Source organism: Trachypithecus francoisi, unplaced genomic scaffold (assembly GCF_009764315.1).
Source record: "Trachypithecus francoisi isolate TF-2019V2 unplaced genomic scaffold, Tfra_2.0 Lachesis_group20, whole genome shotgun sequence".
Taxonomy (NCBI): Eukaryota; Metazoa; Chordata; class Mammalia; order Primates; family Cercopithecidae; genus Trachypithecus; species Trachypithecus francoisi.
The window spans coordinates 16,733,445-16,759,522 of record NW_022681466.1 but is presented as its reverse complement, the minus strand read 5'-3'; positions in this window follow the sequence as shown (position 1 = coordinate 16,759,522).

The window sequence follows — 26,078 nt, the reverse complement described above, 5'->3', positions numbered from 1 at the left end:
GCCATGGTATTTATAAACTGTCATGGTGCTGGTAGGAGTGTCTTTTAGCATGCTAATGTATTATAATTAACATATAATGAACAGCGAGGACACCAGAGATCACTTTCGTGGCCATCTTGGTTTGGGTGGGTTTTGGCCATCTTCTTTACTGCATTCTGTTTTATCAGCAAGGTCTTTGGGACTCGTATCTTGTGCTGACCTCCTGTCTCATCCTGTGACTAAGAATGCCTAACCTCCTGGGAATGCAACCCAGCAGGTCTCAGCCTCATTTTGCCCAGCTGCTATTCAAGATGGAGTTGTTCTGGTTCACACACCTTTGACAAGTGGGGATCACCCCAACCCCCCAGGTGAATGAGCACAACTCCCTCTCCCCATGCAGGTCTCCCAGAAAGTCCAAAACAAGAGGGTCACTGATTGACAAGTACACAAATACACAAGTCATGAAATTCCATCCTTGTAAAGGATGCCAGTCAGAGATGCCAGAAGGAGAAATGGGGAATCAGGATTTTAACTTGATTTTCTTCCTCCGAAACTTGGAAATGCCAAATGATGAAAGGATACCAGGGATACCAGGGACCCCGGCATTTCCTTTGAATTAGGTCTGGACCCCAGCCCCCTTTCCTGCCATCTTCTGCTCTGGCCACCCAGTAGGGCGAGATCTCAATCTCTGCCCAAACTATGAACTCCTTGACACAACCTAAGTCTTAATAATCTTGGGAACTACTCCTTCATCTTCCACATAAGGATCTGTGTTTTCTTCCCCCCTCTTTTTTTTTTTTGAGACAGGATTTCACTCTGTCCCCCAGTCTGGAGTGCAGTGGCCTGATCATGGCTCACTGCAGCCTTGACCTTTTTGAACTCACGTGATTCTTCCACCTCAGCCACCCAGGTATCTGGGACTACAGGCACGCACCACCATTCCCAGCTAATTTTTGTATTTTTTGTAGAGACAGGGTTTCGCCATGTTGGTCCCAAATTCCTGGTCTCAAATTCCTGGGCTCAAATAATCTGCCCACCTTGGCCTCCCAAGGTGCTGGGATTACAGGTGTGAGCCACCACACCCCACTGTCTGGATCTGTTTTCTATAGTTCCTTCAATGTATCATTTTGTTCACACCTCCACGCCTTTGATCATGCTGTTTCCCCTGCCCAGCATTCCTGTGTTGCTTCTTTGCAGGTGGACATCCAACTCACTGACTTCAGACCGAGTCCAAATGTGGCCACTTCTGGGCAGGCCTCAGAGGCTCGTTTGCCTCTCTGGGCTCTCACAGAGTAGCAGCTTTACTGCCATGGGTCTGGTTCCTGTACTAGACGGGTTGTCTCATTCATTCTTTGTGCCTGTTCTCCAGCCTCTAGCGCTGTGCCTGGTTGACAGTGGGTGTTCAGTTAGGGCATTTGGAAGTGAATCACATCTGCTCATCTTCCTTAGCAGCTCTTGTTTGAGGTAGATCAGGTTGGGGCATTGCTCCCACTCTGACTGCCGGAGCTGCTTGGCTGAGTAAGGAGTCTCCTTCCCCACTCCCCATTCCTGTCTACTAGCCACATGCTCAGCTGGAAGGGATAACTGGTTGGGGTGAAAGAGGGAAGAGCCAGGTAGTTGATGTTGCTCAGGGAGTGAGGCCTCTAGACCCCAGCCAGAGAGGGTTCAAAGCCTGGTTCTACTTCTGACCACCTGTGTCAATTTGAGCAAGTCATTTGTTGTTATTACCCTGAGTTTCTTCTTGTGTAAAACGGGGATAATTATGTGGCTTCCAAGGCTGTAGGAAGGAATAAAGATGACATACACGAAGCTTCAGGTACAGGCCTTGGCATAGGCCGCCTTTCCCTCTTCATCAAAGCTTCCGAACAAGGACTTTCAGCTTTCTCTTGTAAGTCTCAGCAGTGGTCAGCTTTTTTTTCTTTTCTTTTTTTTTTTTTTTTTTTTTTGAGATGGAGTCTTGCTCTGTCACCCAGACTGGAGTGCAGTGGTGCGATCTCAGCTCACTGTAAGCTCCACCTCCCGGATTCATGCCATTCTCCTGCCTCAGCCTCCCTAGCAGCTGGGACTACAGGTGCCCACCATCACGCCCGGCTAATTTTTTTGTGTTTTTAGTAGAGACGAGGTTTCACCGTGTTAGCCAGGATGGTCTCGATCTCCTGACCTCGTGATCTGCCCACCTCGGCCTCCCAAAGTGCTGGGATTACAGGTGTGAGCCACTGCGCCCGGCCAACTGCAATGGTCAGCTTTACACAGGGCCCTTCTTTAATTTTCTAGGAGTGACAGAGAACAGCCGTCTGAGAGGGGAGTCCATCAGGGCTAGAAACAAGCGGCTCCACCCAGGCCGAGTTCAGCTGGAAAACCAGACCTTAGATAGGAGGGAGGAAAAATTATTAAAGGATTAAATCCAAAATAATCCTATAAGCCCCAGGAGGCTCAGAAAGCAATAAGCCACAGACTTAAAATCTGATCTGTGAAATCACGGGGGCAGAATCAGCATCCGAAGGCAGGGACTGGGTTTCGAGTGTACACTGTGGTCAGATCTTTGCTAAAATATGGCCTCATTTTGGCCACTTGGACAGCGTTTTGTTGTTTTTTTTTCCCCCTCATCTTGTCATGGTTTTTAATAACAATGAGTGAGCTGCAGGAGTGGGGGAACTCTTGCTAAAATTACATAAAAATAAAAATTTAATTAAAATACACAAGTCGTGAAATTCCATCCTTGTAAAGTGAGACATCTCAAGACTCTGCCCTGAGCCGATCTCGGTCCCTGGGGCCCCAGGTTCACGCTGGCTCCTCCTTGGGCCCTGTTAGAGAAGACACAGCCTCACCCAGGATCCTTGTTGCCAGTAAAGGGAGGAGGCATCTTCCAGTTTCTCCTCGAAACTCTCTCCTGGGTGAAAGAGATCCCCAGTGTCCTGCCCGTAAAGGCCAGGAGGGTCACAGGGCTGAGATGAGGGGTATTTCATGGGACTGGAGGCAGACTCCTGCATGTGGGCTGTGGGAAGGACTGAGCACCTAGCCTTTAGGGGAGAAAGTGTGGTTTTCACCTTTTCCTAAGCAGAAGGAAGAGTGTAGACCTGGCCACTGGAGCCCAGGAGTCTTGCATTTCAGTCTCAATGTCATCACAATTAACTGGGCAACATGAGCAACTCACTTCTTCGTGGGCCTCACTTTCTCCATCTGTAAAATGGGTTAATTAGGCTAGCCCAGGGATTTTCCAAGGTGTACATTGAGGAGTTTTAAGGATTTCACAAAAGCCTCCTTAGCGCCTCCCAGGAGTCTTGGAGAGTCAAGGCTCTCCTCCTCCTGCCTCCTTCCCTGCCTCCTTTCTTCTGTTTCACAGATTGGGGTTTCCTGCAAGACTTTGTTTGAACAAAGGGTGCTGAGGCTGAAAACGCTCGAACACCTCCGAGGATCCTTCTGGCTGGAAGGATCTGTGATCTGCCCTTTAGTGTCTGAGGCTGCTTGTACCTGGCAGCTGTTTCCTGTTAGTGCAGGAGGGCCTCGCCCCTCCCACTCCCATCTTTTTTTTTGGTCTACTATTCTGAGCCATGGAACTCTGAGAATCTGATGAAAGCTACCAATCCTCTCCCTGGAAAAATATACACAGGAAAATATATATGCATACTGTGAAAATATAACTATTGGAGCATCGAGATCCCTTTTGAGTAAGAACCTGTCTTTGTGTGGGAAAATTACCTGATGGGGCTATGGGCCCCAGGGCAGGGTATGAAAGGCAGGAGCAGAACCAAGGGAGGACCCTGCTGCTCTGCGAAAGAAAACGGTTCACTTCACGGATTATCTCACCACCCTGCAGGCACTGCCCTTGCTCTGCTCTGGTTGGCCTAGACAGAAATCAGCTCCTCTCCATGACATCAATACCAGAAGCTGTGTTGTAGACTTGGCTAAAGGTTTGAGGGCCAGCAAGGCAGAGTAGACGGAACCTCCTCAGTATTTAGTCTTCTGGTAGTGAGTGATTGAATCTCAACTCGAATTTCTTGCAAGAGGCTGGGCGTGATGGCTCACACCTGTATCCCAAGCACTTTGGGAGGCTGAGGTGAGAGGATCACTTGAGCCCAGCAGTTTGAGGCCATCCTGGGCAAAATGGCAAAACTCCATCTCTACAGAAAAACAAATTTAAAAATTAGCAAGGCATGGTGGCATATACTTGTCCCAGCTACTTGGGAGGCTGAGGCAGGAGGATGGCTTGAGCCTGGGAGGTTGGGGCTGCAGTGAGCCATGATTGTGCTTACTGCACTCCAGCTTGGATGATAGCGTGAAACCCTGTATCTTAAAAAAAAAAAAAAGAAAGAAAGAAAGAAAAAAAAAAGAGGGCCGGGCGCGGTGGCTCAAGCCTGTAATCCCAGCACTTTGGGAGGCCGAGACGGGCGGATCACGAGGTCAGGAGATCGAGACCATCCTGGCTAACACGGTGAAACCCCGTCTCTACTAAAAAATACAAAAAAACTAGCCGGGCGAGGTGGCGGGCGCCTGTAGTCCCAGCTACTCCAGAGGCTGAGGCAGGAGAATAGCGTGAACCCGGGAGGCGGAGCTTGCAGTGAGCTGAGATCCGGCCACAGCACTCCAGCCTGGGCGACAGAGCAAGACTCCGTCTCAAAAAAAAAAAAAAAAAAAAAAAAAGAGGCCTGGTGCGGTGGCTCACGTCTGTGATCCCAGCACTTTGGGAGGCCGAGGAGGGTGGATCACCTGAGGTCAGGAGTTTGAGACCAGCCTGAGCAACATGGTGAAATCCCATCTCTACTAAAAATACAAAAATTAGCAGGGCGTGGTGGTGGGCGCCTGCTACTCAGGAGGCTAAGGTGGGAGAATTGCTTGAACCCGAGAGGCAGAGGTTACAGTGAGCCGAGATCACACCATTGCACTCCAGCCTGGGTGACAGAGCAAGACTCCATCTCAAAAGGAAAAAAAAAAGAAAGAAAGGCAGATGGAATAAGTTGACTTATCTAACTGGGAAATTGCCAGTGGAGCCATTATCGTGAGTTGCACAACTCAAAGGGAGCACCATTCCCATTTTGGCAGCACTCACATCTGGCTCAAGTGGATCTAGTGACTCAAAGGACACTTCTCTTCTTGTCCCCCCGTCTCTCTTGGCTCAGCTTCTTTTGGTCTTGGCTTCAGTCTCTTTCCCTGTAGAGAAGCCTCTTCTCTACAGTTGAGAAGATGGCCCCAATAACTCTAGGCCTACTGCACACCAGCCTAGTAACCCCTGTGGCTGGGTGGGCTCGGATATCATAGATGGCAAAACTTCCAGAAACATGGAATTGGGGAAAGGCAGTTCTCTGTTTTTACCAGATGGTGAAAGGGACACTGGGCAGGAAAAACAAACAAACACATCACACAAACACACACACACACACAAATGCAACATGAACGTCGACTCTGTCTTACTGATCTTGAACATTTGACCAAATCCTCAACACACTTGTATATGAGTGATTTTTTTTTTTTTCCCCCAAGGGAGTCATGGAGAAGAGAACAGAACACGAGTAGTACCTGCAAGGTGACAAGATGATTCACAAACTGAATTACTTTGGAAGATGGTAGAGCCAGTGGTAACCAGGAAGTCATTAGCCAGATCCCAAAATCCTGGGGGCCTGAGAGTGGGGTGCATGTGGGATGGAGTACATGCTGATTTTATTTGAACTCAAAGGATCAGGTGTAGGTGGCTTATGCTTGTAATCCCAGCACTTTGGGAGATCGAGGGGAGAGGATCAATCATTTGAGGCCAGGAGTTTGAGAACAGCCTGGGCAACATAAGGAGACCCTGTTTCTACAAAAATTAAAAAAAAAAAAAAAAACTAGCCAGTGTGGTGGCACATGCCTATAGTCTCAGATATTCAAGAGACTGAGGCGATATGATTGCTTGAGCCCAGGAGTTCAAAGCTGCAGTGAGCTATGGTTGCACCACTGCAATCCAACTTCGGTGACAGAATGAGACCCTTTCTTAAAAAAAAAAAAAGAAAAAAGGTTGGATGTTGTAGCTGATGTCTGGATTATACACACAGAATACTGCATACAATTCTGGGACTTCAGGATCTCCCAAAACTCATGCAGTGGAGAGCCCCCATCTTGGATCCTGTCTCTTTTTTTGGTTCTCACTTTTTTTTTTAACCACTCTCATCGGTGTACTTCCTCTCACGCCACAGATTCCAGGGCTGAGGTCCCCACCCCTAACACTCAGGCCCCTCTAGTTCTACTCTGAGATGTGATACATACACTCCCGTGGGAATTTTCTGGACTGTCCTCAAAGGACCACCGGGCAACCCTGGCATTCTGCATTTGTACCAGTTCTCCTCCCCCTCAGGATGATGCAGCAGGCCCAAGAGAATCAAAAGTCTCCTGCTACCCCTACTCCTCCCGTCCCCACTGCTGAGAACCTGTCCTTCCCGATGATGTCATATCTGGCACAATGGGCCTTAGCTAGAGCTAGCAGCTGTGGGTCACCCACTGCAGGCCGCTCCTGGCAGGGGAGCAGCAACAACTTGGTCCTGAGCCTGAGCTGCTGCAGGATTTACTACTACCTGCTTTTCTTGGATCTGACAACTGCAGAAAGGGTTGGAGAAAAGATTTTGAATTTGTCCCAAGAAAATAATTCAAAAGAAGAAAAGCACTACAGGCAAGAAGGTATCCACTAGTAGGGTAGTGACACTAATCCCAACAACCTAGAAGTCCAGTAATGAGAATAACCAACATTTGCCCTGCATTTCACATTACTCCGCCTGACTCCTTGCAATTACCCCGTGAGCTAGGTAGGCACTTGGTTCAAGTTTACACCATGAGTGAGTAGCCAAGCTAGACTTTAAGCCTGAGCTCTCTCAACTACGATACTCTGATGATATTCTCTCCCTCTGATTTAACCACTTGTTTTATGCAAGTTAAGTTAGTTACAAATGTCTTCTACTGATTGCTGGCTTACTCTGTGCAGGGCATTGTACCAGATGTGCTACAAACGGGCTCTCATCAAGTCTTTATCCAAACCCTGTGAGATGGATATTATTTTAAAGATGAAGAAACTGAGGCTCAGAGTGGATAAATTATTTGCCCAGATCACAGATGTGTTTTAGGTTTTGTCTGATTATTTTAACTATCACAATGATGATTACATTTTGATTCCACCTTTTTTCTTTTTCTTTCTTTCTTTCTTTTTTTTTTTTTTGAGGCGGAGTCTTGCTCTGTCGCCCAGGCTGGAGTGCAGTGGTGCGATCTTGGCTCACTGCAAGCTCTGCCTCCCAGGTTCACGCCATTGTCCTGCCTCAGCCTCCCAAATAACTGGGACTACAGGCATCCGCCACCAAGCCTGGCTAATTTTTTGTATTTTTAGTGGAGACGGGGTTTCACCGTGTTAGCCAGGATGGTCTCAATCTCCTGACCTCGTGACCTTCGGCCTCCCAAAGTGCTGGGATTACAAGTGTGAGCCACCAAGCTGGACCCTCTTTTTTTTTTGAGACAGAGTTTCGCTCTTGTTGCCCAGGCTGGAGTGCAATGGCACGATATCGGTTCACGGCAACCTCTGCCTCCCAGGTTCAAGCGATTCTCCTGCCTCAGCTTCCCGAGTAGCTGGGATTACAGGCATGCACCATCACTCCCAGTTAATTTTGTATGTTTAGTAGAGATGAGGCTTCTCCATGTTGGTCAGGCTGGTCTTGAACTCCAGACCTCAGGTGATCCACCTGCCTCAGCCTCCCAAAGTGCTGGGATTATAGGCATGAGCCACTGTGCCCCACCTCCAGCTTTTTTCTTTTCTTTTCTTTCTTTTTTTTTTTTTTTTGAGATGGACTCTCACTCTGTCGCCCAAGCTGCAGTGCGGTGTTGTGATCTCAGCTCACCGCAACATCTAACTCCCAGGTTCAAGTGATTATCCTGCCTAGCCTTCCAAGTAGCTGGGATTACAGGCACGTGCCGCCACACCCAGCTAATTTTTTTTTTTAGTAGAGACCAGGTTTCACCATGTTGGTCAGGCTGGTCTTGAACTCCTGACCTCAAGTGATCTGCCCGTCTTGGCTTCCCAAAGTGCTGGGATTACAGGTGTGAGCCACCGCACCTGGCTGGCTTTTTTCTTTTTAAAAATTATTTCTTTGGAATAAATGAAAATTATTTCTCCTCTCTGAGCCTCAGTCTATCTGCAAATTGTGACTACTCTGTAGGATTATAGTGAGAATGAGGTGAGGTACCCTATGTAAAAGGACCAGGGAAAGATTGGCATTTAATGAGTCTCCATCAGTGCGGGGTTCCTGCCTTCCTTTTGGGACCCTTGAGAGCAGCTTCTGTATTTGCTCATCATTTTAGTCAACAAGATAGTTCAGGGTTGGGTGGATGCTTGACCACGTATGCAGATGGCTCGGAGTTGGGAGAGTAAATGAATACAGCAGATGCAAAATAGAGTCTGCAGGGTCCTCACTTGGCCAGGGCAGGCAGAATGACTGCTTTCTAGAGCTACTGTAAAGTCCTACATTTGGGTTTTGAAAATCAGTGGCACCGCTGGGCAAGGTGGCTCACCCCTATAATCCCAACATTTTGGGAGGCCAAGGCAGGAGAATCACTTGAGGCCAAGAGTTTGAGACCAGCCTCGCCAACATGGTGAAACCCCATCTTTACTAAAAATACAAAAATTAGCTAGGTATGGTGGTGCACACCTGTAGTCCCAGCTACTGGGGAGGCTGAGGCAGGAGGATTGCTTGAATCTGGGAGGCGGAGGTTGCAGTGAGCTGAGATGGTGCCACTGCACTCCAGCCTGGGTAACAGAGAGAGACTCTGTCTTAAAAAAAAAAAAAAAAAAAAAGGGCTGGGCATGGTGGCTCACGCCTGTAATCCCAGTACTTTGGGAGGCTGAGGCGGGTGGATCACAAGGTCAGGAGATCGAGACCATCCTGGCTAACGCAGTGAAACCCCATCGCTACTAAAAATACAAAAAATTAGCCGGGCACAGTGGCGGGCGCCTGTAGTCCCAGCTACTCAGGAGGCTGAGGCAGGAGAATGGCGTGAACCCGGGAGGCGGAACTTGCAGTGAGCCGAGATCGCGCCACCGCACTCCAGCCTGGGTGACAGAGCAAGACTCCGTCTCAAAAAAAAAAAAAAAAAAGGCACAATTATGCAATGGTAGGTGACTAGGCTTTCCTTACAGTTCATGGGGCATAGACCTAGGGGTTTTAGTCAACCACAAGATCAAAAGAAAATCATCTGTGAGATACATCCATTAAAATGCTAATGGCATCTTGGGCAGGAATCAGGGTACAATGTCCATCATACAGGCAGAAATAGTCCTACTGCACAACCACATCTAGAGTGTTGTGACCCATTCTAGGGCCCATATTTTAGGAAGGACACTGATATATTGGAGTATATACAGAGAAAGGATGGGAAAGGTGACAGAGCAGGAGCACCGTCATTCTCAGACAAACACCATCACTTTAAGTTCCAGCTCCCTTTCTAGCCTCATGCATTTCAAGGAAATCACTTCTTTTCTAACTACAAACAGCCAGAAAGAGCAGACAGCAAAACAGATAAGACAGCTCGGGCACAGAGGAAGGTGGGGGAAAGTCTCTTGGGTAACTGCCAAACTTCACCCTCATACAATGGGACCCCAGTAAAACAGTGGGCCCTAATAAGCACATTCCTTTCCCTTCAGGTGTACTAAGATAGGGAAGTTAAAAGCAGACTCGGGGGTGTGCCTGCAGGTGCAGAAAGATATATGGGAACAGACACACAACTCTCCATCCAAGATAAGCACAACGAGACACAGAAGCAGTCCAAGCCTCTGATAAACTCTTCCACCCTGAATTCTTAAAAACTCTTGGTCTGTAAGAGAGTGTGTCTCCAACCTAACTCAGCCAGAAGCTTCTCTCAGGTTTGTTTTCTCTAAAATAAACCTGCCTTGACTGGTGAGCCACCTTTCATGTTGCCTTCTTCTTTCTTTAATTCTTACAGAAGGCTCTGGAAATAAATGGAGGCTGAAGGAACTGAGATGCTGAGCTGTGTATTAGTTATCAATTGCTGTGTAATGGATTATCCCCAAACTTAGTGGCTTAAGAAACCATACACATTTATTATCTCACAATGTCTGTGGGTCAGGATTCTGGTATGAGTGCTCTGCTCAGTGTCTCACAAGGCTGCAGTCAGGGCTTTGGTCAGGGCTTTGGTTCAGGGGAAGGATTCGCTTTGAAGCTCATTCTCGTGGCTGTTGACCAGAGACATTAGTTCCTGCCCTGTGCTCTCCATAGGGCAGCTCGACATGACAGTTGACTTCTTCCAGAGTGATGGCTCCGAGGGACAGGAAGAGAGAGTAAGCAAGATGGAAGTCACAGACTTCTGGTCACCTAATCTTGGCAGTGACAGCCCATCACTTTTACCCTGTTGTTTGTCAGAAGTGAGTCACTATGTCCAGCCCACACTCAAGAGGAGGGGGTACAAGAGGTTGGACTCCTTGGAAGCCACCTTAGAGGCTGCCTACCACAGGGGAGGAGGGAATACGAGGTGGGAGGGGAGGACAGAGAATAGACATGCTCTTTATTAAGAAGGGGCGCCTGTTGAATTGAATGTGGTTTGTGGACATAGAGGGGAGAACTCATGAGTGAGAAATGGCAAGGAGGCCTATTCAGCTGGTGTGTCAGTTAGAGCTGCCCAATAATGGAAAGGACTGCCTAGGTAGATAGTGAGCTCCCTGTTACTGGTTGTATCCAAGCAGAAGCCGATGCCCTGTCAGGGAAGTGGTGGAGAAGGTTCTGCTTTGGGTGGCAGGCCGGACTGTCAGGCAGGCCTCTGAATCAGGCAGGCCTCTAATTTTCTGCCGTTTGAACTTTCAGCTATTTGGAATTTAGGAATGATTACTGAAGCAATCTCTACCTAATCGTAGCAGAAGCTACTTAAATAGTAAGCTCTTTAACATGTTAAAAGTAGGATTTTCTACAAAGTGGTAGAAAGTGGGTGGGACTATCTTTTGAGCCTCTGTAATAGACCAGGTACTGTGTCACTTACTCCTGCTAACAACTCTCCCATCTCACAGTCAAGCTCCTGGGATTAACATGGTGGCTCCAGAGCGATGGGGCCCCAGGCTCCTTTTCTCTTGTTGCTCGGTCAGCCTTAGAGCATTGCCTTTGTCTGCATGGCCCAGGACAGCTCTCTACCACTTCTGTATTCCCACGCAAGGATAAAAGAAGGGTGTAGGAAAAAGTCTGACTCTATTTTTTTGTATTTGACTGCTGACAGCTCTTTTTTTTTTGAGATGAAGTCTCACTTTATCACCTAGGCTAGAGTGCAGTGGCACGATCTTGGCTCACTGCAACCACTGCCCTCCGAGTTCAAGTGATTCTCCTGCCTCAGCCTCCCAAGTAATTGGGATTACAGGCGCCTGCCACTGTACCCAGCTAATTTTTTCATATTTTTAGTAGAGATGGGGTTTCATCATCTAGGCCAGGCTGGTCTTGAACTCCTGACCTCGTGATCCACCCTCCTCGGCCTCCCAAAGTGCTGAGATTACAGGAATGAGCCATTGCACCCAGCCTTGGATAGCAACTTTTATTGAAGTGGTGGTGTACAGCAGCGGCAGAGAGACTGCTCCTTGCAGAGTAAGGCTACCCCGTAGGTAGTGTGCCCAGAGTGACAGCTCAAAGGCAGTTCTGCAGTCATATTTATAGCCACCTTAGTCATATGCAAATTAAGGGGCAGATTATGCAGAAATTTCTGGAAAATGGGTGGTAACTTCTAAGTTGTCAAGTTGTTACCATGGAAAGGGGCAGTAACTTCTGGGTGTTGCCATGGCAGTGGTAAAGTAACATGGCACAGTGGAGGCCATATCTTAAAGAGAGGTGCTTTCTCCTCCTTCCCTGTTTTAGCTAAATATTACTCAGTCTGATCCATCGCTGAGCCCCACCTCTGGAGTCAAGTCCCACCTCCTACCTCAACATGACCAAACCTAACTGCAAGCAAGGCTGGGAAATGTAGTCTGTCTTGGGCAGCCACATGCTCAGCTGAAATTCTAGTCTGTCGTTAATGGAAGAAGGGGAGGATGGATATTTAGGGGCCACATCACCCTTCTGTTTAGGCAGAAACTGAGACACAGAAAGGCTAAATAGGCTGGGCACAGTGGCTCACACCTGTAATCCCAGCACTTTGGGAGGTGGAAGTGGGCAGATCACTTGAGGCCAGGAGTTCAAGACCAGCGCAGCCACCATGGTGAAATCCCATCTCTATAAAAATACAGAAATTAGATGGATGTGGTGGTGTGCACCTGTAGTCCCAGTTACTCAGGAGACTGAGGCACAAGAATTTCTTGAACCTGGGAGGTGGAGGTTGCAGTGAGCTGAGATCACCCCAGCCTGGGTGACAGAGCAAGATGCTGTCTCCAAAAAAAAAAGAAAGAAAGAAAAGAAAAAGCCAGGTGCGGTGGCTCATGCCTGTAACTCCAGCACTTTGGGAGGCCAGGGTGGGTGGATCAGCTGAGATCAGGAGTTCGAAACCAGCCTGGCCTACATGGTGAAACCTCATCTCTACTAAAAATACAAAAAAAGGTAGCCAGGCGTGGTGGCGCATGCCTGTAGTCCCAGCTACTTGGGAGGCTGATGCAGGAGGATCACTTGAACCTGGGAGGCAGAGGTTGCAGTGAGCCAAGATCGTACCACTGCTCTCTAGCCTGGGTGACAGAGTGCGACTTTGTCTCAAAAAAAAAGCTAAATGAATTGCCCAAGGCCACAGAGTCAGAACTCCATGCCATCAGCCCTGGTGCCATTGCAGAGAGAAGTGCCACTGTTACCAAAACAACAGGCATTTCGTCTCGGTCCTGCTGTTCACCACACAGAAAGCCCATGACTGAGATGATGAGTATTACCAAGGAAGAAAGCTACAATCCACTGGAGTGCTACAGCTGAGAAGTTGAGAGCTCAGTCTCAAATCCATCTCCCTGGTGGACTAAAACTAGGGGTTTTTATAGCAGGGAAGAAATGTAACAATGTGCAAGATAACAGGAACTAGGGAGGAGCAAGGAAGCAATCATAATGAATAAGGGATAAGTATCTATCTCAATGTCTGGATGTGGCAATCTGGCAAGTTTCAGTTCTTTGATACTTTTTCTTTAGAGGCCTGAAGGTCTTTTCCTGAGGAAGGAACTCAGATAAAAACAAATGTAAGTTTCAGGTTTTAAAACCAGAAGGGGCAATTTCTATGTTTATCCAAAAAAACTGTTTATTGGGTAGGTCTCACCACTTTTTCTCCTGAATGTCTCCCCCAGGAGACTCTGATCTCCTTGAGGGCAGGGCATGTACCTTTCCTTTCTGGAAGGCACCTAGTAAATGCCCAATAAGCATTGATTGTTATTGTGAAAAAGCAGTAACTGATTCACAGCTGCTTCCATAGCACTTCCTGGAGTCCAGCACTCACTTGGAACCAGACTCAAGTTTCTGGATGGGTAGGAGCACTGGCTGGGAACAAAAGAAAACAAAGGGGCCGGGCGCGGTGGCTCAAGCCTGTAATCCCAGCACTTTGGGAGGCCGAGACGGGCGGATCACGAGGTCAGGAGATCGAGACCATCCTGGCGAACACAGTGAAACCCCGTCTCTACTAAAAATACAAAAAACTAGCCGGGCGAGGTGGCGGGCGCCTGTAGTCCCAGCTACTCGGGAGGCTGAGGCAGGAGAATGGCGTAAACCCGGGAGGCGGAGCTTGCAGTGAGCTGAGATCCGGCCACTGCACTCCAGCCTGGGCGACAGAGCAAGACTCCGTCTCAACAAAAAAAAAAAAAAAAAAAAAAAAAAACAAAGGAAAGCTGATTTGGTTCTTTGTTCTGTGTAGCCCTGTGCTAAGCTTCCCCCTCCCCCAGCAGCTTGCACAGACCCTGGTTCCAGCATTTGCTGTGTTAGAGTATTATTATGCATTTCCATGTCTGTCCCTCCCCCTAGACTGGAAATGCTTTAAGGTTCTTTAGTCCCAGCACCTAGATCAGTGCCTGGCACATAACAGGTGTCTTGTAAATGACCATTGACTTCATGAGTGGGTATTTTATCTTATTATTTTATTTTATTTTATTTTTGAGACAGCCTCACTCTGTCACCCAGGCTGGAGTGCAGTGGCATGATCTGAGCTCACTGCAACCTCCGCCTCCCAGGTTTAAGCGATTCTTGTGCCTCAGCTTCCCAACATAGCTGGGATTACAGGCGTGCACCACCACGCCCAGCTAATTTTTGTAAGTTTAGTAGAGATGGGGTTTCACCATGTTGGCCAGGCTGATCTCGAACTCCTGGCCTCAAGCAATCTGTCTGCCTCAGCCTCCCAAAGTGCTGGGATTGCAGGCATGAGCCACTACGCCCAGCCAAATTTTTGCATTTTTATAGAGATGGGGTTTTGCCATGTTGACAAGGCTGGGCTTGAACTCCTGGCCTGAAATGATCCACCTGCCTCGGCTTCCCAGAGTGCTGTGATTACAGGCATAAGCAACTGCACCCGGCCTGCCTGAGTGAAGGACTAAAGAAGTGAGGACAGAAGGAAGAATGGGGACAGGATCAAGGTTTAGCAGGGTATCAGAACCACCGTACTAGCCAGTTTTACTGCAATAATGCTCCATGACGAGCCCTCCCAAAACACTGGCTTACATCAACCAGTGTTTATTCACATATTTTCCCCACTCATGAATCTGTGAGTGGGGAGTCGCCACTTATAAGGCTGACTCTGCTGCAGCTCAGCTGTACTTGGCTCTGGGCTTAAGCTCAGGTATGCTCCGTGTGTTTCTTCCCTTTCTTGGGCAAGTTGCTGTTTGGCATGTGCCCTTCTCATGGTGAATGGCAGGAGTGGAAACAGAGTGCCGCTTCAGGCTTTACCTTGGAACTGGCATGCTATTGCTTCTCACATCCCATTGGCCCAAACTGGTCACATGGCCAAGCCCAGTGCTGCTGAGTGGGGAAGTATATTCCACCCACTCTCCTGCCCCAAGGTCACAAGGTAAGTCACATAAAGAGCTGAAGAACAATCTACCGCAGCTTCCCTGAAACAAAACCCAGAACCTCTTCTGTTCCTCCAGTGAGAATCTCTAGAAGAGTGGCTGCTGGTCCCTGAGTGCCACTTGTCCTGATAGCCCTTTCCTCCTGGGGTTTATGGCAGAAAGTGACAATTGTCCCCATTGCCCATTGCCCCTTTCTTCTTTTTAGTAATAGAACACCCCAGGTTTTAGTTGGGCATGTGGTGCCCACTAGGGGCCACATTTCCCAGACTCCTTTGCAGCTAGATGTGATCATGTGACTAAGCTGTGGCCAATGGGATGATGCACAAATGCCACAGGCACCTCCTGATGACAATTTGTATGAGGAAGCTGCATGTCTTCCTCTCCTCTGTCCTCCTTGCCTTGGGCTGGAATGTGGGCTCACACGGATGGTGAGGTAGCCTCAGCCATGAAGACAAGGACAATGCTCTAGGATGACAGAGTAAGACAGCAGAAGGAATCTGGGTGTCCACACAAGCTCTTGGTGTTTGCTCTGGTTGCCTGCCTAACTCTGGTCCCTAATGTGAGAGGAAAATAAAATTCTCTTCTGTGTTATATTTTTGTTTGTTTCAGCATCTTAGGCTGTATCTTAACTCACATAAAGTCCCTCACTTGTCATCCCTTTGCCGCCCCTGCTCTGGCACCTAAAGACCCCTTGCCTACCTTTTATCTCCTATTCACCAAAGTGTGGACCCAAATCTCTTTTCTTGATTTTCCTTAGCAAAATGGGGAAAGCATGGAGTTTTTAAAACATCGTGAACTACAAAGAGTAGTCAACGGAGAAATAGAACCCAAGAAATGAAGCAGAAAACAATCAAATTTCCATCACAGAGATACCTCGCCCCATCATGGCCATTACCCAGGGCAGTCCGATTGGGCTTTGCCCAGGAGGCTGGAAATTTAGAGGATATGGAATTTGAAACAATAATTGCAGAAAGTGATGAAAGTGAAATTGTTATGACATTTTTAACATTTTGACAGCACATGCACCCCTGCATGACACAGAAACAAAGGGATTTGGCCCTTCCATAGGAAGCTTCCAGAAGGTCTGTGGTTAATAACACCTTCTTTGTGATTCCTAGATGGAAAACCAAAGTTGGCTTGAGGGTGTGTTTCAGACCCTTGCCTGAGGCAGCCAAAGTGCCAGTTAGAGCTCTGTGTCTTACCACAGATGACTCACCCCATGGACTCTGCACCTTTTCACTTTCACCTTTCAGAATTTCCAACTATTCCGATTTCATGGCCACCTTATGGAGCTTCTTGATCCCCAAACCTCAGGCTACTTCCCTCCGACCCGCATCATCTTATTTCCTGCCCTCTCTGACCTGGGCTTCTGGCCATGCCATTTCTTTCTTGGCCAAGACCAAGAAAGTTCCCCCTAAGTCTCTGGAATCCTTCTTCATCATTCCGGGTTCCATTCACAGTGACTTGTGTCATCCCTAGGCCATTGCCAGGAATCTGATGATGAGTCCAGGAAATAACCTGTGACCCATATTTTCCAGAGTCCTGCAGGAATTTGACATTTGTAGATCCCAGAGTCTCTCATTTTTTTTCTTTTTTTTTTTTCTTTTTTTGTCTTTTTGAGACGGTCTTGCCCTGTCGCCCAGGCTGGAGTGCAGTGGTGCAATCTTGATTTACTGCAGTCTTAAGTCTTAACCTCCTGAGCTCAAATGATCCTCCTGCCCAGCCTCCCAAAGTGCTGGGATTGCATGCATGAGCCCCCCTGCCCAGCCCAACAATTTCTTAATTATACTATAGCCTTTGCTTCCACAGGAAGGAAAGGAGGAAGAAATATTAAGGGAACATCTATTATGTGCTAGAAATTTTCCTATTTTCTTTCTCATCTAGCTGCAAGATCATATGGTAATGTGAGACAGCAGGGAGGAGAAGACCCCTGTCTCACAGCCAGTAAGTGGTGAGGCTGAGATTTGAACTCTAGTTTCTCCAACCCCAAAGCCTGGGCTCTTTCCTTCATACAGTCTCCACACAAGAACTTGCACAGGTGCTTAAGGGTGCTGAGGGGGAGTGTTGCGTTGGAGATGCAAGAAGAGAGAAGGATTAAATGGGAGTGAGCTCAGATGAGGGAGGAAGGAGATGATGGGGAAGGAAGGTGGCAGACGGACTGGCTGATGGAGAGGGGAGGTGGGGGAAGGAAGGGTCACAGGTTTCTGCTTTGATGGGGATTTGGGATCCCAAGAATGGAGCTTTTTTTTTCCACACTGTGCCTTGCTGGAATCACCTCACGTCCCCACATGCGATGAGCTCATCCTTCTCTTGGCACCAACTGCCTCTCATCTTGGCCCTGGCTGGGACGCACCAACATTTCTGCAGGAGGAATAAAGCAATAACAGGAATCTCATTTTTCTCCTTAAAATAATATCTCTCTATTCTGCCAGCAAGCAGGGAGCTACTCCTGCCAGCACTCCAGTGGGAAGCCTGTTCCCAGTCCGATAGAATTAGTGTGATACTGGCTTCCCAGGAGCCCCCAGCAGCCAAGGCAGCCCTCAGGTGACCTTGAGCTCCTGGCTACAGATCCCCTGATGTTCTTCTTAGCCCCTGGATAGTCACTCACCTCCATGTATGTCTCCATCCCAGGCTCTCCAGGGCAAAGGCATGCTATTCTCACCAGTCCCAGGCTCCCCTAGCTGGTGGCTGCTTCAGCATCTCTCTACGACCTAACCAATTTCCTACAAGGAAAGGATCACTGGAAAAACCATTTTGAACAGGAAGAATTTAATTTTTTTGCAATAGGCTTTCCCCTCTTTAAAGAAAAGAAAGAAAAAAGAGTCCTCATTTACTAAAGGTTTGAGCGCCTGGAAATTTCTTCCCTGTGTGCACATTACCCACTTCCTGGCTGCAGGGATGGAAGGACTCAGAGAATTCGAAGGATATTAAACAGATTCATAATGGACTCAGCAGTATAAACATGTCTCAAGTGCAGACAGAAATGCCACAAGCTCCTACTTAGTTTAATGAAAACATACACCAGTTGTGTCTGTGTTCCCATTTTACAAATAAACAAGGTGGGGAGATGGACTCAGAAATTGTCCCTGGGGAGCCAGGTGCCTCTGTTCATTGCAATTTCAATGGCTTCTCCTGCCCGCAAACAACTCGGAAAAGAACGCTTAATGTAGCCTTGCAGATCAGTGCCAAAAGGCACAGCAAATGGGAGATGCCTGGCCAAATGGTCCGCAGCCATTCCCGTTCTTTGTGGTGATGCCCCGAGTGGCTGGGGACTCAGGGGCCCCGAAGAGGGTGTTAGCAATCGAACGGCTCCAGGCAGCAGGATGTACACAGGACGGTGCACTGGGAGGCCTGCGTTCAAATCCAGCTTCTGTTCCCACTGCCAGAAAGCTATGCCATCCCAGGCACCTGACTCCACCCCTCTGCCTCCAGCTGAGTTTTCCTCATCTGTGAAACAGGGTAACAACCCCAGACCTGTGTCGCCTCATGATTGCGAGGGCTCTCTGAGACAAGGTGGGCCAATGTCCTGGGTTAATATGTAAATGACTTCAGGAATGGCCATTTTCCCCATTTTAATTCAAAATCAGTATTTCCTATTACTGGTTCTTTCAAATCTAGAGCTGGAGAGACTGTGTCACAGTCAGAAAGCCTAAACAAGTCAAGGCAGGACCATTGACTCAAAGGCAAGCATAACTAATTTGGCCCCATAACTAGTTAGTTCGGTGCTAGGAACATCCACCAAACCAGAGAGCTGGCTGGGTTGACCCGTGAGTTTGGTCAAAACGGCTGCCCAGTTGTTCCAGCAGGGGCACGGCCTACATCTGGAGAGAGAAGAAAGATAGATGTGGACATTGGAACCAGAGGCAAATTCTTGAACCCTCCTGTGTCCTGGGTTCCTCATCTGCCAAATAGAGACTAATAGAAGGCCCTCAAAGGGAACTTGGAGTATGAAATGGTGGATTGTGTGAAGCGCTCTGGATAGTACCAGCCCCCAGCAAGCGCTCTGCAAGTGTTAGGTAATATTTGTGTCAGGGGAATTCTAGGCATTAACAGCAAGATGTTTCTAAAGAATAAAAGCAATTCTCAGATAAGGAAACCGAGGCTCCTAAGTGGGGCACGATCTGAGGAAGTTCACACAAGTTCAGCTCGCGCTCAACTGACATTTACCAGGCACTGCGATCATAGTAATCATCCCACGGTTAACATTCAGGGATCCTTTTCTCCATTCCAGGAACAGGGCAAAAAGTATCTTGTGCTTTAAATCAAATCCTCACCTCTACTCTGTAGGGAAAACACCACTATCCCCATTTTACAGTTGAGGATATTGAGGCCCAGAGAAGGAAAGGACTTGTCCTGACCTTAGGTAGCTGGTAGCTGGGATTAGTCCACTTTTCTTCCCCAGAATGCTCGCCAGGCCCTCTTTGGCCAGGCTTGGGGACCTGGTTCTTTATTCTTGGCCCAGACTCCAGTGCTCCCTGCATCACTCCCTGCGGCTTCTTCCTCTATACTTCAGGCTTCCCAGGGCCTGGGTGTGCAGTCTCACCCAGTATGGGGACATGGGACAGGACGACTTTGAGCTCAGCCTGGGGCCTGGATCTGTGTCCAGGTGGGCGTCACTGTGTCTGTCTTACTCTCCTTGTCCAGCACTACATTTTTCATTGTGCTTGGTGAGTGCTTGCAGCATTCCCACCCCCAGGTTTTTGGCCATGCTCATGTCCAGGGCTCTAAGGATTCTCTGTTCTCAGATAATAAATAATAAGTTCCTAAGACTTCCAGAGAGTTGGGAAGGCAGATGCTCAGCAGCTCCAAGGCCTGAAGAGGCCTTGGATCTAACCCAAGAGTTCCTGGCATCCTGGTTCATCTGTCCCCGAAGAAACCTACTTTCCCACCTCTCTGACTGGCTGGTGTGTACATTATCCCCAAATTCTACCCGAGGAAAATAAAAAAGAGAAGTGGAGAATAGAGAGAGAGAAAGAGAGGAAAGAAATACCAAACCCTTGGGAAGAGAATAACTATTCCTCCTGCTCATCATCACTTTATAGTGTAGAGCAGAACCTACTGTCCTAGACCAGACAAGAGAGGCCCCTGGCCTGAGTCTTCGCTTTATAACTCCTCTTGCTTTTGCCAGTCACGTCTCTCTCCATGGTGCGAGGAGTCCTCGGGGAAGGGATGTGCCCATCTGGAGCCAGCACCCACTGATACACCGTGCTGGATGTGCCTGAACCCTGGAATGTCCTGCCCCAATGGCCCTGAGCCCACTTCCAGGATCTGCATGGGCTTCTTCCCGGAATCCATCCTCCCCAGGCACACCCCCAGTGTGTGCACCTCTGGACTGAGGGGTGTGTGTGTGTGTGTGTGTGTGTATTAGACATTAGGACTAGGGCATCCTCATGCATCTGCCTGAAGCCCTTGCTGTGTAGTTCGGAGCTGGCAGGAGGAAGGGAAGGGGAGAATGGGCCGTGAGTAAGGGCCAAAAGCTGGCGTCTCCCCATGCTGGGGTGTTCTACATTGAATTCCAAAGAGTCCAGGAACTCCAGATTCAAACCTGGCCTTCCAGGGTGTTGTGATAGAATATTTGTGAGAGTTGGAGGATAAGATATTTCATTTACGAGTTTACTAAAGTTGATTTTCTTTTTAGCTCTTTAAGTGTTTAGACATATGTAGCTGAACTTCATCTACACTTTTGCCCCAAGCCCTGCAGTTGTTAGGAGTTGGTCTGGTTTCCACATCCCTTGTCATCTCCCTACAGACACAGTCTCCTTTAGTCACCATAGCTGGGTATAATCACTTGCACTTACAAATGAAGAAGGCTCTGAGGCTCAGGGAGGTTAAGAACTTGCCTGATTTTGCATAGGTGAGAAGTGGCAGAAATTGGGCCCAAAACCAAACCCCCCAACCCCACATCTTGTTCTTTGCACCCCCCTGACCCCCGCCTCCTGCTTTGGAGACTCTTTCCCCTCTAGGAGGTGGTACCTTCCTCCTCTGTGGGTGCCCAGGCCGAGTGACCAGTCAAGTGGAAGGGGCACATGCAGGCTTGGGGGTGGATATAATAAAACACACTCACTCCAGCACGGGGGGAGAGAAACAAGGCTCTTGTTTTTCTTTCTTCTAAGTAGGTGCTCTTCCCCTGTCTTAACTGGGGGCAACCGAGAAGAGCACCTACTTAGAAGAAAGAAAAACGACAGCCTGTTGCTCCTTAGACTGGTGATTCCTGACAGCTCCTGTTTCAAAACCATAACCTCATCAGGCCCCGCTTTCCAAAGCTCCCCTCTCCCAACAAACAGAGTTTTCCATTGTAGAGAAGGGAAGAAATGCGGCTCTAATCCCCTTCGTTCCATGATTTCATCTCTTTCTCTCTGTCTTCCCTGGGGACTCCAGGCAATCGCTTGGAGGAGGGAAGGTGGGGCAGGGAGGGGAGCCAACACTTTCTTCGCATGATCTCGGGGGTCATCCGGGGCTTTGGGCAGAAGTGGGGAGCTGGAAGGTATAATCTATCCCCTCCCCAGCAGCCAAGAGAGCTGGAAAACAGGGAGGCTTCCATGAGGCCACCCTCCCCTTCCCTCCGCACTGGCCCACATGCCACTGATTTCACCTCCTTGACTCTGTCCCCAGTCATGTATCATGAATACATGTGTCATGGATACTCTTGCTGCCTGAGCGCAGACCTCATCATTTCTCACTGAATTTTGCAATAGCTGCCTCAGTGGGCCTCTCAGACTTCAGTGCTGTCCGCCTTGGGCCCGTCCTCCACCCAGCTGTCTCTGATTCTCCAGGTCATGCCTCAGGAGTTCTGCAGCACCCGCAGGGTGAAGCCCATACTCCAAATGGTGCCCAAGGCTGTCCTTGTCCTCTCCTCACCTTCTCTCCAACTCAGTCATCACAATCTCCTCTTGCCGCTTTCTTTTTTTGGAAACAGGTTCTCACTTTGTCACCCAGGCTGGAGTGCAGTGGCACGATCATGGCTCACTACAGCCTCAACCTCCACATGGAGGGTTCAAGCAATCCTCCATCCTCATCCTCCCGCATAGCTGGGATTACAGGCGCATGACACCACGGCCAGCTAATTTTTTAAATTTTTTATAGAAATGGAGTTTTGCAATATTGCCCAGGCTGGTCTCAAACTCCTGGGCTCAAGTAATCCACCCACCTTGGCCCAAAGTGCTGGAATTACAGGCATGCGCCACCGTGCCTGGCCTTCCTTTTGGCATTTTATGATCAGTAACCCCAGATTCCATAAGGTGCTGTCCTGGTCTCTACAAGGCTGCTCCTGTTGCTTTCTCTTCTCCAGGAAACCTTCATGCGCACATGCACACACACATGCACACATACACACATTCACATGTATGCACAAGCGGGACCACCACTTCTCCTTGGGGCTTCTGTAGAGTCCCCTGTGCTTCTCTCTCTCGTGTGCACTGACTACGTTTTCCTCCAATCATCCTCTTGTCTTTCACCCACTAAACTCCTTGAGGGATACATGGTTTCTGCATTTTTACATTTTTGCTTTCCCAGGTCCTAGCAAAGCTCTTGACCGATCAGCCTTACCCCATGCTCCCACACACTTCAGGGAAGCAGGCAGACTCTCTGCTCTTAACCCTGTGCTTCCTATCCACACCTCCCAGCCTATCCTGCTGCCTGGCATGACCCCATTTGCAGAGCCCTTCATTTCTTCCATCTAAAGATGACTCTGACCCTATCCCTTCTCCGGTCCCACCTCTTTCTGCCTTGTTCTGCCTGGGGCCTCCTCCAGCCCGCTGCCCGCCAACTCTGGCTCTGCTGACACAGGGCTGCTGTGTGTTTTACAGACTTGCACTCCTGGTTTGAGGTAATAGACAGTTTCCAGGAAAGAGCCACATAGAATTGAATATCAAATATATATGTATATTATTTCTTATTTTTTATTTTTTATTTTTTGAGACAAGGTCTCACTTTGTCACACAGGCTGGAGTTTTGCAGTGGCACGATCTTGGCTCACGGCAGCCTCTAGCTCCTGGGCTCAAGCGATCCTCCCACCTCAGTTCCCAAGTAGCTGGGACTCCAGGCGCATGCTACTACACCCAGCTAGTTTTTTTGTGTGTGTGTGTTTCGTAGAGATGGGGTTTCACCATGTTATCTAGGCTGGTCTCGATCTCCTGAGTTCAAGGGATCCACCCGCCTCAACCTCCCAAACTGTTGGAATTACAGGCATGAGCCACCATGCCCGGCCTGGATACTATCTATTGTTAGACCGAGAGTCAACAAACTCTTTCTGGAAAGGGCCAAATAGTAAATATTTTAGGCTTTGTGGGCCAAGAGCAAAATTAAGACGTATATGACAACACAGAAAATAAATTTTCACAAGTCTTATTAACAATTCAAAACAATAATGATAATAGAAAGACACAGTTATTTTGGGGAAATGATATTTGGCTTAACTGGGATTCAAAGTTGGTGTTCCTTCTCATCAAATTGCTTGCAAATGTTCATCTGTAAAAACCATTCTTAGCTCACGGACCCTACAGAAACGGGTGTGGGTCGGATTTGGCTGGTGAACCACAGTTTGCTGAGTTTCATAGTTTCTTCAGCCATCCGCAGCCTCTCTAACCCTCCAGTGCTGGCCTTGGCCTTTCCTCTCATTGCCTCTCCAGACCTTTCCTCTCATCTGCTGTCCACCTGTCCTGTCACTCCAACCCCAGGCTTCCCTGCAGACTCTAAAACTGTTTTTTTGTTTTGTTTTCTGAGTACTAAGTATTTAAATCCTGTTAGGCTAAGTTTTTCCTATTTAGGCCAGCAGTCAGCAAGCTACAGTTTGTGAGCCAAATCTTAGTCTCCTATCTGGGTACATTCGGTGAGCTTAGAATTTTTTTTTTTTTTTTTTGAGATGGAGTTTCGCTCTTTTGCCCAGGCTGAAGTGCAGTGGTGTGATCTCGGCTCACTGCAACCTCTGCCCCCCGGGTTCAAGCAATTCTCCTGCCTCAGCCTCCGAAGTAGCTGAGATTATAGGCAACCCCCCACCACGCCTGGCTAATTTTTTTATTTTATTTTTTTTTGAGACGGAGTCTCTCTCTGTTGCCCAGGCTGAAGTGCAGTGGCACAGTCTCGGCTCACTGCAGCCTCTGCCTCCCGGGTTCAAGTTATTCTCCTGCCTCAGCCTCCCGAGTAGCTGGGACTACAGGCACGCGCCACCACACCTGGCTAATTTTTTTTTTTTTTGTATTTTCAGTAGAGACAGGGTTTCACCATACTAAGCCAGGATGGTCTTAAACTTCTGACCTCGTAATCTGCCTGCCTCGGCCTCCCAAAGTACTGGGATTACAGGCGTGAGCCACTGTAGTTTTTGTATTTTTAGTAGAGACAGGGTTTCACCATATTGGCCAGGCTGGTCTTGAACTCCTGGCCTCAGGTGTTCTTACCTCAGATTGGGCTACATCCTGTGTGGGATTAGGGAGGACAGAGGAGGAAGCTTTTCTTTCCTAGCCTAATATACCCATTAGTAGGGCATTTCTCACCTGTGAGCCAATGTCTTAGACCCCAGTCCAGGGAGCTTGGCTCTAATGCTGATTCCTGGGCCTCATTCCCAGAGAGTCTGGTTTAGATGGGTCCCCAGTGCACATTAAGCACTGTCCTCTGCCAAGGTGCTCAGACTGCAGCTCCTGTCATGGGGATGAGGATGTCTTCTTCCTGTTCCAGAGTCAGTGACTTCATGGTGTGACAGATGCCACAGGGCCACATGTGTGCAGTGGAGTGGGAGCCCAGAGGAGAGGTACCAAGTGGTTCTGAAGGAGTCCTGTGCGAGCATCGCCAGGAAACGGGGGTTTCTGAAGTGACCCATCTGGTTTCCAGAATGAATGTGTCAGAGGTAAGGACCAGAGATGCCCAGAGTTTTCTGTGAGTCTGCACCCAGGCAGGTGAAGGTGGTAGAAGGATCTGATCAGATGCTAGCAACGTGGCTGAGCGCTGACCTGGAAAGCACTTTGTTAATCCTGTGGGCCACGGATGTGAGGGTGGGAGATCGCACCTACTTGGGTCTCTGGCAGAACGGCTGCCTTCCTCTATGCTCTCAGGGGAGAGGGTCTAGCGTTTCTGAGGGCCATACAGAGCCAGACTGACCCTTCAGGAGCAATTCTCCTCCTTCTTTGTATTATGAAAAATGTCAAATGTACAGAAAAGCAGAAAGATGAGTATGCCATATACCCACAAATTAGACCCAACAAGAGGCTACATTTTGACATTCACTTCTCTCTCTCTGTCTTTAAAATCATATATTAAGATGGGCGCAGTGGCTCATGCCTGTAATCCAAGCACTTTGGGAGGCTGAGGCGGGCAGAACACTTGAACTCAGGAGTTTGAGACCAGCCTGGCCAACATGGCAAAACCCTGACCCTACTAAAAATACAAAAATTAGCCAGGTGTGGTGGCTCACACTTGTAATCCCAGCTATTTGGGAGACCGAGGCAGGAAAATTGCTTGAACCCAAGAGGTGGAGACTGCAGTGAGCCAAGATCTTGCTACTACACTCTAGCCTCAGTGACAGAGTGAGACTCTGTCTCAATAAAATAAAATAAAATAAAATAAAATAAAACAATATATTAAAGTTGGTTATTTTTTCTTTTGGCATACAGTTCTATGAATTTTAATGCATGTATTGATTTGCAGAACCACACCATAATCAGGATTCAGAACATGTCCATTGCTGCCCCAACAACTTCCTGGTGCTACCTCTTTATAGACATGCCCTGCTCTCATTGGTAATTCCTGGCAGCCACCGATCTGTTCACCATCCCTACGGGTCCCCACTCACACCCGTTTTTTTGATACAGGGTCTCATTCTGTCACCCAGACTGGAGTGTAGTGGCACAATCATGGTTCACCGCAGCCTCGACTATCATGGCTCACTGCAGCCTCGACTTCCCCATCTCAGGTGATCCTCTCACCTCAGCCTCCCAATTAGCTGGAATTACAGGTACACACCACCATGTCCCACCAATCTTTTTGTAGAGATGAGGTTTTCACCATTTTTCCCAGGCTGGTCTCAAACTTCTTGGCTCAAGCGATCCACTACCTTGGCTTCCCACAGTGCTGGGATTACAGGCGTGAGCCACCGTGCCCAGCCAGTTTTCTCTTTTGGAGAGTATCATATAAATGGAACCATACAGTATGTAAATTTTTAACACTG